Raw genomic sequence first — 17,365 nt, 5'->3', positions numbered from 1 at the left:
CAAACTTTGAGAGACTTCGATTGACCACATTATGTCGATAGGTTGCAAAATAAATAAGTAGGCAAATGAGTGTAGATAAAATGTGTGTAGAATCACAATGCCTCTTTCCTTGGCTTTTAAATTTTAAATTTACAAATAAAAAGTCCTTGTTCATTTCACACCTATTATTATTCACATTGGGATCATTCTAAAGCATCTTATGAAAAATATTCTAAATTACTCTATAATTTTACCCAACCCAATATCAAACAAAAATAAGATTTTCACAAAGTTACCTATAACATTTATTTTATTTAATGAGACAAAGGAATCCAATTGGTATAATTGATGTCCAAATATATAATATTATGTTGTCTGACTTGGTGACAAGAGGGATTTTATCACATTGTGGGTGGAATTCGATGACGGAGAGTTTGGGCTACAATGTGCCCCTTATATTCCTCTCTAACTCTCTCACCTATCTACCTCCCTCCATCTCTCCCTCCTCTCTACCTCCCTATTCACTCTTTAGGATTATATTTTTTTATGTTTGAAGACCATAATGAAAGTGCATTATAATGTGCCCACACCAACACCATGGTTTATATTAGCCATAATTTTATGTATTATAATGTGATCATATCATTGTCTAACTTCACCATAATGTGATCATGTTATAACATGCTTGCATTATGGTTTCTATGAGGGAAAAGAGTGGGGTAGACACTTTTTGGTTCCCCATCTTCACACACTTTTCTTGAAACATCTTCCCTCAAATTGACGTCATCACTTTTCTGTGAACCAATATTTTCATCACTTGCAAACTCTGAAGCCAATCATTCACATGGTTTTTTGGTGTTTCAACAAAAATGAGAACTTAAAAGCTATTCTGGTGATACTTTTGGGTCACAAACTTACAAAGATGCCTTGAAATGTTCTAATTTTTTCCAAATACTTCATTGAAAGATTTTAATAAAACCTAGTAGACCATATTGAACTTACAAATGGTTGCAAGGGTTCCTATAACTAGTCATTTTGTTGACTTGTTTGTTATGGTGGCCAAACTCCAATTAACCATATCTTATATTATTTTTCTCTAATCTCTACCAAATTAAAAATAGAGATAGACATTGATCCTTGTACATAATGGAATCCTTGCTTGGCTAAATTTATCTCAAAAATTCCTCTAGAGGTAGACTAGGAAAAACCAACTAAACCAAAACTGAGCCCAAATTATATTAAACTAAAAGAGAGCCTATTCTTTTGGGTGGTGTAGGATCACCTATGGTATCAGATGCTCCTACATCATAAAAGTAAAACTATCTAAAATTAGAAGAAAAACAAAATAACACATAAAAGAGTTGATATTTGAGGCTAAGTAATGAAAAATAAAGAATTTATTATAGGGTTGGTCAATCCCTTAAGCTAATAAGTTGACTATTATTCTTAACTTTAGCATCATCAATTTATTTTCTTATCTCTAATATCTAATGCTTGATCTTTTATATTTCGTGTCCCAACTAGTATTATTCCTAGGACCTTGGATATAATATTTTAAAGTGACTAACGAATTTCCCAATTAAAAAGATAAAGCATCCCAATCAAAATCTTAAGATTTACACTAATGCATTTCCCAAACTATTCTAACAATTATGACAATCCTAATAAGGATTTAAGTCGCATTATTACTCTCAATAGTTTTAGAAACATAGGTTCACTGTGAGAACTAAACATACAAGAATCCATTACATAGGTTCACTATGAGAACTAAACATGCAAGAATCCATCATATAGTAGGTTCACTATGATAAATAAACATACAAGAATCCATCACATTATTACTCACTAGTATGTCTACACATGGTAGTTATAGACCCTAGCTTATGATAAATTCTTGTGTGTTTAGTCCTCATAGTGACCCTATGCTTCTAAAACTATTGACAGTAAGGATGTGACTTGATTCCTTAATAGGATTTCCATAATTACTAGAATAGTTTGAGAAATGCATTAGTGTTACCAATGTTAAGATTTTGATTGGGATGCTTTATCTTTTTATTTGAGAAATTTATTTTTTGCAACCAAATGAATATTTTAATCACTTTAAAAATTGTATCCAACATCATAGGAATAATACTAATTAAGACATGAAATGTAGAAGGTTGGGTATTAGATAATGGAGATAAGAAAACAAATTTATGATGCTAAAGTTAAGAATAATAGTCAACTTATTAGCTTAAGGTCTTCACCAACCCTACCATAAATCATTTATTTATAATTAGATTAATCTCAAATATCAACTCTTGTACATGTGTTATCTTGTTTTGTCTTCTAATTTTAGTTAGTTTTACTTTTATGATGTAGGGGCATCCGATTCCATATGTGATCCTACATCACCAAAAAAATAGGATTGCTTTCAATTTTAATGTAATTTTGGGTTGTGTTATAGTTGGTTTTTCCTAGTCTACTTCTAGATGAATGTTTGAGATAAATTTAGTGAAGCAATGATTTCATTATGTAGAAGGCCCAATGACTATCTCTAGTTTTAATTTAGTAGGAATTGGAGAAAAATAATATAAGATAATGTTGATTGGAGTTTGGCCAATATGAGTGGTGTAGCAGCACCCTTTCAAGCTCTCCCTCCTTCTTTTTTTGTTGGTGTTATGCTTCTTATGAAGCCATTGTACATAAAATAATGAGCCATATGCTCATAGGTCCTAGGTAGGGTCCTAGTAGAGATCTTAGGGATCATAAGTCAAGATTGTGATTTTCTTGAAAATGGAGGGTATGTGTGTTTTTGTGGTGTTTAGAGGTCCTTTTTAACATGGTGGTGTCCTTAGGTTGGCCCAATGTGGGTTTAGGAGTCATGAAAAGCAACATTGAGAAAGTTGCTCAAAAGTTGCAAAAGTTGCATGACAACTTTTAAAAGTTGTCAAGCAACTTTTTTTTTTCACCAAGAGGTCAAAATCCTTAGTTTGGCATGGAAAACCCTAAATTTGGCACACCGACTGAGGTATGGGTGGTATAAGATGTTGCAAAGCCTAATTGGATGGGTTGGATGTTAGAGATTTTATGGCCCAAGCAAGAAGAGCTTGACTATGACCGTTTGTTGGTTACCAGTCAGATTGAATGAAGTTACCGAGCAAGTAAATGGATTGAAATCCATGCAAAACTATGTGAAATGTCTTCTATGGTGTAAATAATTTCATTGTAATTTATTAGTTTAGGTTTTTGTTTACCGGTTGAGTGTGTTTGTAAATAGTTTGTAATTTGCAGTCTCACTATCCAGTTTTGGACTGGTTGTGCAAATGAAGTCATAACTCCATTCTCCATTGTGGAATCACCACGAAACCATGGGGAATGGAAGTGAAGACCCTGTACTATAGTCCCATGCAAGCAGGGCCCTTAAAAATGTAGGAAGGCCAAGCAAAGACCCACTCCTAGGTGAGACTGGACAGTGCCCGGTTAGGAGAGGTGAAATTGTAGAGGTCTTGGAGAGCAAGGTTGGTCAGAGGAGAGTGCACCCTTTGGAGGATGTGTAGAGGAGTGTGTGAAGAATCACTAGTGTGAAGGAGGAGCCTCCACCAATCCAAACAAGGTGGCTAAAACACAAAACCTTCACTGTGACCCAGGCAGACCCCATAAACCCTCACAAAAACCCTTGAAAACCTTAAAATCCACCTAGGATAGTGTATGGACACTTGGAGGCCTAAAACCTAGAAAATCCTTGAGTCCTTGCCAAATGAATGGTGGTCCATTTTGGGAGCTAGGGTTGTTTATGCATCATTTGTGAGAGGGAGCCCTAAAAGACCGGGTAGGAGGCCTAATTGGTCCTAATCCTTGTAGCCCTATTTGAAGGCAAAAACCCAAATTTGTGAAATCGGTGAGGGGTTAGAATCTTGAAACCTCTTGGGGGCACATGAATGGGTGGAAAGACCATGAAATAGAACTGTTATAACCTTGCTAAGACCTTGGAAGGTGTGGGGCAAGCCTAGCCCTTATTAGCCATAGTAAGGGGTTTTGAGTCTCATGAGTAGGTGAGACCTTAGGAGCAACATAGCAACTCATAGGTGGGTGGATTGGGAAAGGTAAAGGGATTCCTCAAGAAAAGGAAGTCCTAGAGACCCTAGGGTGTGAGGAGAACACCAAGTGATCCAAGGAAAGGATCCAAGAGCATAGACTAGGCTAGTCTATCCCAAGCACCAACCCATCAAATTGGTATCAGAGCAAGTAAAACACTTGTTGGACTATGTATGTCTCTATATACTGGTGAATCAGTAGGGGAGAGCAGAATGGTCACTAATGCAGAGCTGGCTAGAGAGGTGGAAGAAAAGAAGGAGAAGAATAGACTCCTTGAAGAAGCTATGAGCAAGATAAGGGATAAACTATAGAAAGTGGTGGATCAGAGGACACAAGGACCTTGGGATGAAGACACCAAGGGTAAAGGCAAGAAGACTATAGACATAGATGAAATTATCCCTGAACTAGATCCCTTGTTCAATGAAGAACCTTTTGTGAAGGCTATTAAGACATTGAACAGCAAAGCCTTTGAAGGATTGCCACATTTCAGTGGAAGAATGGACATTGACACTGTTATGGAATGGATTGAGGGCATGGAGAACCACTTTGAGTGTGAAAGAGTGACAGAGGCTCAAAAGGTTAAAGTTGCCAAATCAAGATTAAGGGGAGAAACTTTGACATGGTGGAAGTACCTGCAAGAAGAAAGAGTTAGTATGGGAAAGCTACCTATTGCAAATTGCAAAGCTATGGTGAGTAAGATTAAGGAGAACTACTTGCCAGAGGATTATGAAGTCCAACTTCATAAGAAGAGACAAGGATTGAAGCAGAAGGATCTTGATGTGACCTCCTACACAGAGGAGTTTCAAAAGATATGTCTTAGATCCAAAGTCCAAGAAGATGAATCTATTAAGGTGGCTAGGTATCTAAGCAGCCTAAAGTGGAACATTCAAGAGGAGATAAGCCTATGGAATCCTACTACTGTTCAAAAATGTCATCAAGTTGCTACCAAGGTAGAAGAGAGGAACAAAAGGAAAGGAGACTCCAATAACAGGGGTAGAGGTAGAGGTAGAGATCAAGTGAATCACTGAGGTGGTTATCAAAGCAAGGCAAATGAGCCAAGGAACCAAGGAGAAACCAAGTTGACTGAGCACGGCAGTGAAGCCAATCTCAAAGGAGGACATTCTAGAGGAAGAGGTGCACAAGGTGGTCCAAATAGGGGTAGAGGTACCAGTAGAGGTAACTCCTATTTTGCAACAATGAAGTGTTACAATTGTGGACAATTGGGACACCCAGCATATAGATGCCCTGACAAGCCTACATCATCAAACAATGGAAAGAGGGTTGCATATGCACATGAAGACTCTTCAAGCAGCAAGACACCTGAGGTGGACCATATTGAATCAGAGATTGGAGAAAATCTGATGTTCAATAGGGTCTTGATAAGACAGCCAGAGAAGAATGAACCTAAGCATAGGAGAGCATTGTTTAGGGTGAGGTGCAAGATTCTTGGTAAAGTTTGCAAGGTGATAGTTGATTCAGGCTCAACTAACAATATCATATCAGAAGATGCAGTCAAGAAGTTGAAACTCACAAGGATACCCCACACTAACCCATACAAGGTGACATGGTTGAATCATGAGCAGAGTGTGATAGTCAATGAGCAAACTTGGGTAGAGTTTTCTATTGGAGGATACAAGGATAAGATCCTTTGTGATGTGTTACCTATGGATGCATGTCACTTATTGCTAGGAAGACCCTGGCAATTTGATAGGAAGGTGATCTATGATGGAGAGGAGAACTCCATTTCCTTTAAGAAGGATAGCAAGACCTTCAAGATTCAGTCTTTGACAGAGAATGAGGAGGGAAATTCAAGAACACCAAGTGTTTTATTGGCTACCGGTAAGCAGTTTTTAAACTTTCTACATGAGGAGGAGATAGTGAAGTGTGCCATCTTTGTGAAGCCAAAGGGGGGAGAAGATAAGTTGCAGGTAGAGATACCCAAGGAGGTGAAGCACATGTTGCAAGAGTATAAGGACATAGTAAGTGATGGAGCACCTGCAACACTCTCACCAAGAAGGTCTATAAGTCAACAAATAGACTTTGTTCCCAGTGCATCCTTACCTAACAAGGCTGCATGTAAGCTTACACTTGATCAGAATAAGGAGGTAGCAAGGCAAGTGCAGGAGTTATTGGAACAAGGACTAATTAAGAAGAGCATCAGCCCATGTGCAGTTCTAGTAGTGCTAGCATCAAAAAAAGGAGGTAAGTGGAGACTTTGCACTGACTCAAGAGCAATCAATAGGATTACCATAAGGTATAGGTTTCCTATTCCTAGAATAGAGGATCTAATGGACTGTTTAGGAGGGGCTATGTATTTCACCAAGCTAGACCTTAAAAGTGGTTATCACCAGATAAGAATTAAGGAGGGTGATGAGTGGAAGATTGCTTTTAAAACCACAGAAGGATTGTATGATTGGCTTGTGATGCCATTTGGACTCACCAATGCTCCAAGCACCTTTATGAGGTTGATGAATGAAGTGTTGAAGGATTTCATAGGCAGATTTGTGGTGGTGTACCTAGATGACATTCTCATCTATAGCAAAACCAAAGAGGAGCACCTTGAGCATTTGAGGTTAGTTTTAGAGAGGTTACATGAGGAGAAGCTATCCATCAACCTAGAGAAGTGTGACTTCTTGAAGCAAGAGCTGGTCTACTTAGGATTTGTGGTGTCTAAAGGAACCTTTAAGATGGATCCAAGCAAAGTGGAGGCAATCTTGAATTGGCCTGCACCTAGAATAGGGACTGAGGTTAGAAGTTTGCATGGATTAGCTCAATTCTATAGGAAGTTTGTGAGGAACTTCAGTGGTATATGTGCACCAATCCTTGACACCATCAAAGGAGGCCTTAAAACTAAGTTTAAATGGACTGAGCAGGCTGACAAAGCATTTCAATTGTTGAAACAAGAAGTAGCCACAAAACCTATCCTTCTCCTACCTACGTTTGATAAGATATTCACTTTGGAGTGTGATGTAAGTGGAATTGCAGTAGGTGGTGTGTTGAGTCAAGAGGGAAGACCTGTCGCATTTTTTAGTGAGAAGCTTAATGAAGCAAAGAAGAAGTACTCAACCTATGACCTAGAGTTGTATGCATTAGTGTAGTTACTAAAGAAATGGAGGCATTACCTACTCCCAAAGGAATTTGTAGTGTTCACAGACAACTAGGCATTGAGTTACATTAACAGTCAAGAGAAGCTCAGCAATAGACATCTGAAATGGATGGAATACCTCCAATCCTTCACCTTCACCATCAAGCATAAGAAGGGGCAACTTAATAAGGTGGCAGATGCATTAAGCAGGAAGTTGTTGACGGTTCAAGAACTACAGTTGTAGAGCATAGGCATAGAAGGTTTCAAAGACCTCTATGAAGGATATGAAGACTTCTCATCAGCTTACAAGGTTTGCAAAGAGTTTGAGAACCATTTCCATGGTGAGTATGCAGATTACACTCTCCAAAATGGTCTCTTGTTCAAGGGTAACCAGTTGTGTGTACCTAGAGGATCCATGATGGAGAATCTCATCCAAGCGAAACATAATGGCAATTTAAGTGGACACTTTGGAGTCAGCAAAACCTTGGATTTAGTACAGAGGTACTACTATTGGCCAAAGTTGCCAAGAGATGTAAAGAGGTATGTAGAGCAATGTGGAGTGTGTCAAAGAGCAAAAGGAGGATCGAGTAATGCTGGTCTTTATCAACCATTACCGGTCCCTAACAGACCTTGGGAATGTATAAGCATGGACTTTGTAGTAGGACTTCCCAAGACTAAAACAAGTATGGACAACATCTATGTAGTAGTAGATAGATTTTCCAAGATGAATCATTTCATTCCATGTAAGACTACACATGATGCTAGCTATGTTGCACATCTCTTCTTCAAAGAGATTGTTAGGATTCATTGACTCCCTTTAAGCATTGTTTTAGACAGGGACAGCAAGTTCATGGGTCATTTTTTGCAAACATTATGGAAGAGACTAGGAACTAACTTGTCATTTAGCTTAGCTTACCATACAAAAACAAATGGTCAAATTGAAGTCATCAACAGGGTGTTAGGCAATTTGTTGAGGTGTCTAACTAAGGAATATGGTCAGACATGGGACCTAATCATTCCTCAAGAAGAGTATGCATATAATGATAGTATGAATAGGACCACTGGTAGAAGCCCTTTTGAGGTTGTGTATGGCAGACATCCAAGGGGAGTATGTGAGTTGAGAGACTTTTGTACTTTGGAGATGAAGAGCGGGAAAGCAGAGGACTTCACTCAAACCATCAAGGAAGTTCAAGAGAAAGTTAAGAAGGCCATCCTTGAGTCCACTCAAAAACTGAAGGCCAAAGTGGATGAGAGAAGGAGAGAAGTTCAGTTCAAGGTGGCTGACTATGTGATGGTACATTTGAGCAAAGCCAAGATGCAAAGTTGTAAGCCTACCAAACTGCAGATGAAGAGAGTAGGACCTTGTCAAATTCTAGAAAAATATGGTGAGAACGCCTATAAGGTTAATTTACCTTCAGACTTAGCCATTTCACCAGTCTTTAATGTTGTTGATCTGGTAATGTACAAGAGAGAGATAGCAGGGCAGACTGAGAACCAAGCTAAGGTATTACAAGACTTGGATGTAAATACATTACCTCAAGTGAAGAAGCCTATAGGCGGAGGAGATCTTGGAATAAAGGGTGAAGAAGTCTACTAGACACCAGGTCTACATGGAGCACTTAGTGAAATGGGTAGATCAACCAGTATCTAAAGCTACATGGGTGGAGGAAAGCAGGTTCAAGACACTTGGAATAGACCTAGCTCTCATTTCTTCTTCTTTTTCTTAGTTATGTGCAGAGGGGGAGTATGGTACAGGAGCACCCTTTCAAGCTCTCCCTCCTCCTTTTTTTGTTGGTTTTATGCTTCTTATGAAGCCATTGTACATAAAATAATGAGCCATGTGCTCATAGGTCCTAGGTAGGGTCCTAGTGGAGATCTTAGGGGTCATAAGTCAAGATTGTGATTTTCTTGAAAATGGAGGGTATGTGTGTCTTTGTAGTGTTTAGGGGTCCTTTTTAACATGGTGGTGTCCTTAGGTTGGCCGAATGTGGGTTTAGGAGTCATGAAAAGCAACATTGAGAAAGTTGCTCAAAAGTTGCATGACAACTTTTAAAAGTTGTCAAGCAACTTTTTTTTCACCAAGAGGTCAAAATCCTTAGTTTGGCATGGACAACCCTAAATTTGGCACATCGACCAATTTATGGGTGGTATAAGATGTTGCAAACCCTAATTGGATGGGTTGGATGTCAGAGATTGTACGACCCAAGCAAGAAGAGCTTGACTGTGATTGTTTGTTGGTTACCAGTCAGATTGAATGAAGTTACTGGGAAAGTAAATGGATTGAACTGGATGCAAAACTATGTGAAATGTCTTCTATGGTGTAAATAATTTCATTGTGAGTGATTAGTTTAGGTTTTTGTTTACCAGTTGAGTGTGTTTGTAAATAGTTTGTAATTTGCAGTCTCACTGTCCAGTTTTGGACTGGTTGTGCAAATGAAGTCATAACTCCATTCCCCATTATGGAATCATGATGAAACCATGGGGAATGGAAGTGAAGACCTTGTAATATAGTCCCATGCAAGAAGGGCCTTTAAAAATGCAGGAAGGCCAAGGAAAGACCAACTCCTAGGCGAGACTGGACAGTCCCCGGTTAGGAGAGGTCAAATTGCAGAGGTCTTGGAGAGCAAGGTTGGTTAGAGGAGAGTGCACCCTTTAGAGGAGGTGCAAAGGAGTGTGTGAAGCATCACTAGTGTGAAGGAGGAGCCTCCACCAATGCAAACAAGGTGGCTAAAACACAAAACCTTCACTGTGACCCAGGCAGACCCCAAAAACCCTCACAAAAACCCTTGAAAACCTTAAAATCCACCTAGGATAGTGTACGAACACTTGGAGGCCTAAAACCTAGAAAATCCTTGAGTCCTTGCCAAATAAATGGCAATCCGTTTTGGGATCTAGGCTTGTTTGTGCATCGTTTGTGAGAGGGAGCCCTAAAAGACCGGGTAGGAGGCCTAATTGGTCCTAATCCTTGTAGCCCTATTTGAAGGCAAAAACCCAAATTTGTGAAATCGGTAAGGGGTTAGAATCTTGAAACCTCTTGGGGGAACATGAATGGGTTGAAAGACCATGAAATAGACCTGTTATAACCTTGCTAAGACCTTGGAAGGTGTGGAACAAGCCTAGCCCTTATTAGCCATAGTAAGGGGTTTTGAGTCTCATGAGCAGGTGAGACCTTAGGAGCATCATAGCAACTCATTGGTGGGTGGATTGGGAAAGGTCAGAGGATTCCTCAAGAAAAGGAATTCCTAGAGACCCTAGGGTGTGAGGAGAACACCAGGTGATCCAAGGAAAGGATCCAAGAGCATAGACTAGGCTAGTCTATCCCAAGAACCAACCCATGAATGAGGAATAAGTTAGTAAAATGACTAGTTATAGGAACCCTTGCAACCATTGATATGTTTTGGTTCCTACCTAAACTTTCAATAGGGTCAAGTAGGTTTTATTAAAAGCTTTCAATGAACTATTTGGAAAAAATTAGAACATTTCAAGGCACTTTTTAAAAGTGTGACACAAAAAGTTCATTGGATTACTTTTTAAGTTCTCTTTTTTTGTTAAAATGCCAATAAACACTTTGCAAGTGATGCAAATATTGGTTTAGAGAAAAGTGATGATGTCAAAAAGGGAAAAGATATTTAAGGAAAATTCCATTAAAATGGGGAACAAAAAAGTGGCCACCTCACTTTTTGCCCCCACGGTAACCATAAGGCTTGCAAGCATGTTATAACATGATCACATTATGGTGAAGTTAAACCATGATGTGATTACATTATAATACATAACATTATGGTTTAATACAAACCATAGTGTGAGTGTGGGCACATTATAACATGCATTCACATTATGGTCTTCAACCATAAAAAAATATAACCCTACAGAGTGGATAGGGAGGTAGAGAGGAGGGAGAGATGGAGGGAGGTAGATATGTGGGAGAGAGAGAGGAATATAAGGTGAACACCATAGCCCAAACTCTCCACTATCGAATTCCACCTACAATATGATAAAAACCCTCTATTCACCAAGTGGGACAATATAATATTATACATTTGGACATCAATGATACCAATTGGATTCCTTTGTCACATTAAAGAAAATAAATATTCTAGATAACTTTGTGAAAATCTTATTTTTGTTTGACATTAGGCTAGATAAAATTATTGAGTAATTTAGAAGATTTTTCATAAGATTCTTTAGAATGATCCTGTGAATAATAATAGGTGTGAAATGAACATGGACTTTTAATTTGTAAATTTAAAATTTAAAAGGCAAGGAAAGAGCTATTGTGATTCTACACACATTTTATCTACACTCATTTGCCTACTTATTTGTTTTTCAACTTATTGACATAATATGGTCAATTGAAATCTCTCAAAGTCTGTCCTCAAATTTATGTAGCTTATCATTCATATAGCTTGAAAAAATCAAAATATTTTATTTCAATGCTCTTATGATTTACAAAATAGAATAATTAAATTATCATTGCAAAGTTATATATTTTCCACTCTATAATAATTTTTTTAAAGATGAAAGTTTGAGAACACATTTTACACTTCATGTGACATGTAAAACAAAATTAATTTCAAGCATAGGTTACCAAATTATGCTTGATTGAAAATTGCCTCTTGATTTTTCAAAATTTTGTATTAAATTTGTTTTAAGTATTTGTTTATTTGTAAACAATATTTATAAAATCTACCAATGTCTAATTTAGATATGTACATTTTTTATTGATAAAAATTTAATGTTTTCACAAAAGAAATGTAACAAAATGACATCCACTCATATAAAAAAAAGTAAAATTAAAAAATGTCTCTTTGAAATATGTGGTTTTCACAAGAATAAATTAAAAGTTATCAAAAAACATGTAAAGTATAGTTGAAATATTAAAACTTATATTAATAGATACATGTTTAAGATTTTATATATCTAAGTCCTCTTTAGAAGTTACATTATCTCCTCTTTTAACATTTTCATTGTTGCTACATATTTGGCTCCTCGTCAACTTGCGCCCACTCAAGATATTCTTCCTCCTAAAAAAATAGCATGACTTGAAATTATGTGCAAATAAACACTTAAATAATTTGGTGCCTCATTGTGAATGATCATTCATTCATCATCCTTTTTAATTAATATTAAAGTATAAAAAAGGGCTTGATTTTAGACCAAACCACTAGAGACACTAAATTATCCTATGGTCTAAGGATTTCCAGTAGAAATAAGTTTTAGGATAATTGATGTATGATATTTTTTGCATAAATCAAAGTGAGATCAACTTAAACTCTGAAAATTCTTCAAATCATTGGCAAGGTGTTATATTTGGGGTAAAGTAGAGTTATTAAGATTGTGGCATATGCAATTCTTTATTAGTTAGATATTTTGTTCTAAGAATGCTCAAAAATGAATTGCAAATCATAAGATCTATATCTAAATATAGCTGAGAGAGGATTGTTTGTTAAGTTTAAAGTCTTGATTATCATAAGAAAATTTACTTAAGAATGTTGCATATATATACTATAATAAGATTAAGCTGAACTAACATCTCTAAAACATTAAAAAAAATATATAAACTAAATTAACATTAATACTCGTTAGTGGTTAGGAATCACTTTGGTCTGCTGGTTTCCATAGTGGTGCTCCCCTTGGGCACCCAGTCCAACCACTACGCAGAAGCCAGTGCTATCCACATTGGGCTACACATGGCTAAAAGAGAAGACTTTAGCAAAGTTTGGCTTGAGTCTAACTCGCTAAACACTGTCAATTGCCTGAGTGGATGCATAGATTCTAGCTAGATAATTGCCAACTTGATTAAGGACTGCTAAAATATAATTAATGAGCTGACACATTTCAATATCTCGCACATATACCGAGAAGGCAACAAGGCGACGGATCTACTGGCCAACTTGGCAGTGGGATATGTGGCAACCAACTAGTGGAGTAGTAGGGATGCTTTCCCTAAAAATCTTTGTGATCTGGCACGTAACGATTACTATGCCAATCAATGATCTCTCATCATGACATGACTGAGTTGATGGGGAAATGACTCTTTTTGCTTTTCCCTAATTAAAGATATAGAAATCTCCTTGACGATTGGATTTCCTACCTTATTGTGTGGGTTTTTTGCTACTGTTTGGATATTTTGTGGGTGTGGCCCATTTTTTGGGACTGGTTGGTGCCTTCCTTGGTGAGCCCCATCTCCTACTATTTGGCAACCAGGAGCATAATAGGAGGGGATAAGAATAGACAAGAGCCCTCTACTTGCAAGAAGTGGAAGAAGAACAAAGATGTCTTGCAGGAAGTCACCGGTGGAGGTCTCAACCCCTACTTGGACCAACTTCATGGCCCCTCTCCTCTGCTTATAGAGGCCTTTGTTAACAGATGGAAAAAAGGAAGTCTCAGGGCTTATGGCATCGATTATCAAATTGATGAAACTTTGGTGGCAATGGTCACTGGTCTGGCAACGACTGGTAGAATATTTTACAAGGATAGGAAAACCGGGGAGGAGGACTTGTCGAGTTTCTTTGACAAAGATAAGGAATGCTCTAGAGTCACCAAGATGGCCGATGGCGGTTATAATAGAAAATACCTCATGGCCACCTAGGCTGACATGGTTGAGTTTATAATGAGGTATATTACTCTCGATGGAAGGTATGCAAGCATCTTTTCCTACCATTTCACTATCTTAAATCATTTTAGGCACTGTAAAATCATCTTTGTTCCATTATATTTGGCCTCCTCCCTTGAAAATAGCCTAGAAAAACATTTGGAGAACCTTAACAACCCTGTTCTCCATGAGGGACTTATTGTCCTTATCATGGAATAGGCTAAATCCCTTGAAATTGTGCCCCCTCTTGTTGAGTCTGGCCTGCAGATGGATATCCAGAATGTCTTTGACTCAGAAATGGACTTGGAAGAAAATGGGGTTCCTATTGATGACCCTGATTATGAAACCACAGATAAAGGGGAGATGACGGTCACCCCTGGGATGTTTGGCAGCAAGAACCCTCCCAAATGGGTGACTAGCAAATACAAACCCACCAGCAAACTGATCTCCAAGGCTGAGCCCCTCACAAAAAAGAAAAAGTTGCTGGCTAAGGACCACAACCCAAAGATTACAGACCAAAGGATTAAACTAGACATTCCTATCATTGTCCTGAAATAAAAAAAAGGGGACCATAGCCAATGAAGAGAACTATGGGAATCGGAAGACAAGTAATCTACTGAATTTGGTTATGGAAGCTACCAGAAGCTAGGAGAGCTGCTAGAAGTGGATTGAACACAAAATTGATACCCTCAAAATGGGGGTTAAATAAATAATTGATATTTTCACTGCTTCCCCTGAGCCCAGCAAACCGGAGAAATTCATGATTATGACACAAAAACTCTCCCAGAATGTTGAGATGATGAAATGGAATCATGAGTAGAGGATTGATAAGGTGGAGCAATCCATGGCAGAGATTAAGAAAAATATCAAGAACCTGGTTGACATTAGTAAAGAAGCCATGAACATTAGTATTGAGGGGCTTGAAAATACTAATACCATGGTTGTTGATTATAGATCCTATCATAGTGAACTATTGAAAGATCTTGGAGGAGATGATATAGCTGTTGGAGACAACAAAACCACTGGACCTAGATCTAGAACTAGGAGCAGAAGCAGCAACAAGGGTAACTCCAGATTCATCATGGAGGAGCTAGAGGAAATTAACAGGATTTCCATCCAAAAGAACAAGGATCTGGTGCTCTGTCTTAACTGAGAGTTTTTTGTTTTGTTTTGTCTTGTTTGTCTGTGTTTCCTTTGTTTTTGTGACTGCTCGGGGTTGCTCCCTTGTTTTGATGTTGTTTCATGTCCATTTGGCTAATGGTCGATTGTTGTAAAAGTTTTGGTTTCAAGTCCATGTAAAACCCGTTTATCTTTATCAAAAACATTAATATTCATTAATGTGGCTCACTAAAAAAATAAACATATTAATTAGGATTATAATTACATTTACATGTAAATAAATAACCTACCTCTAAAAGTCATCACACTTACACTATTCTATCTAATAACATTAGTTGTCGCTACCGTTGTGAGTGTTGCTTTGGTCTGCTTGCTTGTCCACGAGTGAAAAACACTTGGTCTGTGAGATTTGTGGTTGGATCTTCCCTTCTAGTATTATCACCACTTGCCTCATGCTTGGCCTCACCTCCTCATCCTTTTCAGTGCATAACAACCCAACAATACTTTCTCTTCTCACCTCTTCAATATCTCTCTCATTTGCAATACCCTGCACAATATTAATTGTGTTGCCTTTGTAAATTTGAGTTGCAGCCCATGATAGAAAGTAATACTCACTGGAATCTTGGATGCTTAAATCAACATTCTTTTGATCGGAAATTATTTCCAAGAGTGTCATACCAAAACTGTATACATCAACCTTGGAAGTGATGGGAAGACCAGAGATCCACTCTGGAGCCAAGCACCCTCTCGTTCCTCTCATTGTGGTTAGGACACAGTTAAAATATCTACCCAAAAGCTTTGCAAACCCAAAATCGGCTAACTTGGGTGTAAAATTATTGTCCAAAAGAATATCTTCTAGCTTCACATCATAGTGAATGATGCAATCTCTGTATTCTTGATGTAGATAAAATAATCTCTTGTGGTGCCCAACACGATTTCAAATCAATTCTTCCAGTCGAGTACCTTCCATTTACTTTTGGAATTACTTGTGAAGAGTAAGGAATTTAGAGAGTCGTTGGGCATGTAATCATAAATCAGAAACCTTCTTGATCCTTCTGCATAAAACCCTTGAAGCCTAACCAAATTCATATGTTGTATGTTTCCAAGAGAACTTTCTACTCGGAATTGCTTCTCATCTTGTCTTGAACCCTCCATCTTCTTTACTGCCACAATTGTACCATCTATTAGGTATCCTTTGAGCATTGTGTTGAATCCTCCGCTCCCCAGCTTAGACTTGAAATTCCTAGTTGTAATCTTTGACTCTATGTAACTAAACATTCTAAGAAAAGAGTTCGAGGAATCTACAAGTCTTTCCATCGATCGTAGCCAATGCCTCTGTTGATGCCTCTGCCACATTGAAATTAAAAATATTGCCAATGCAACTGTCGGAGCACTATTACCTTACATTGCATTGCATTGCACAACTTCATATTTACAGCTGAGCTTAGAAGCTTCTAGAATTATAGAGAATTCTAAAACTAGAAACTTCTTTTCCTTGGACAACTTCTAGATATTTCTCATTTCTAGAAAAATCCATCTCTCTAGAACATTCTAGACAATCTTATACCTTAACATTCCTCGTTAAGATTGGCTAGAATAATACAAAGAAGAGATAAAGGAGATAACAAGAAGAAGGAAACATTATAACATCATCACCCTTTAATGTTCAACTCTAGCATACCAAACATTCCTTTAGCTTACTACCTCTAGCATACCAAACATTTTTCTTTCATCTCGCTTGTTTTCATTCTTTCTTCCCTCTAGCTTCTTCATATGAGTTTGAGTCATGCACCTGTAATACTTTGTCCATAAGAACCCTACCATTCTTAGGTTCTTAGGGCCTTGACTATAGATTTCTTCAATATTCCTTGTTTTTTGTCTAGCTGAAATGTCTTCTTCATTATCACTACCAATGATACCTCTAGCTTGCTCCAACTTGCACTTCTATAGCTCTTTTTCTTTTCTGGATTGAGGTTCTCCAATTTCTTTGTTCACTATCCTCCACAAGGCTTTTTCTCTTAAAGCATTCTTTACTGCAATCTGCAAAACCACTTCCATCAAAGATAGACAAAACTTCATTTAAGAGCCCATGTTAACAAAAAAAACTTTGAGCAAATATCAATCCAGCAATATTTATATTCCAGCTCTATTAAATTTTTTTAGATTAACTCTAGCTCTAATACCATGTAAAAATAGGCCCAAAATATAGTTTTTACAGTAAAATAACAACAGTAAACAAGGAAAAACAAGACACTAGTAAGAGAGAAATGACTGAAATATAACAATCTAACTTTTATTTATTTGATCCAACATACATCCACAACACATTGTGTGTATGTTTCCAATAACACACACCACAATTCATTGTGTATATTACCTTACATTGCATTACATTGCACAACTTCATATTTATAACTGAGCTTAGAAGCTTCTAGAATTCTATAGAATTCTAAAACTAGAAACTTCTTTTCCTTGAACAATTTGTAGCTATTTCTCATTTCTAGAAAACT

This window comes from Cryptomeria japonica, chromosome 6 (genome assembly GCF_030272615.1).
Source record: "Cryptomeria japonica chromosome 6, Sugi_1.0, whole genome shotgun sequence".
NCBI classification, from domain to species: Eukaryota; Viridiplantae; Streptophyta; class Pinopsida; order Cupressales; family Cupressaceae; genus Cryptomeria; species Cryptomeria japonica.
This window is presented reverse-complemented; position numbering follows the sequence as displayed.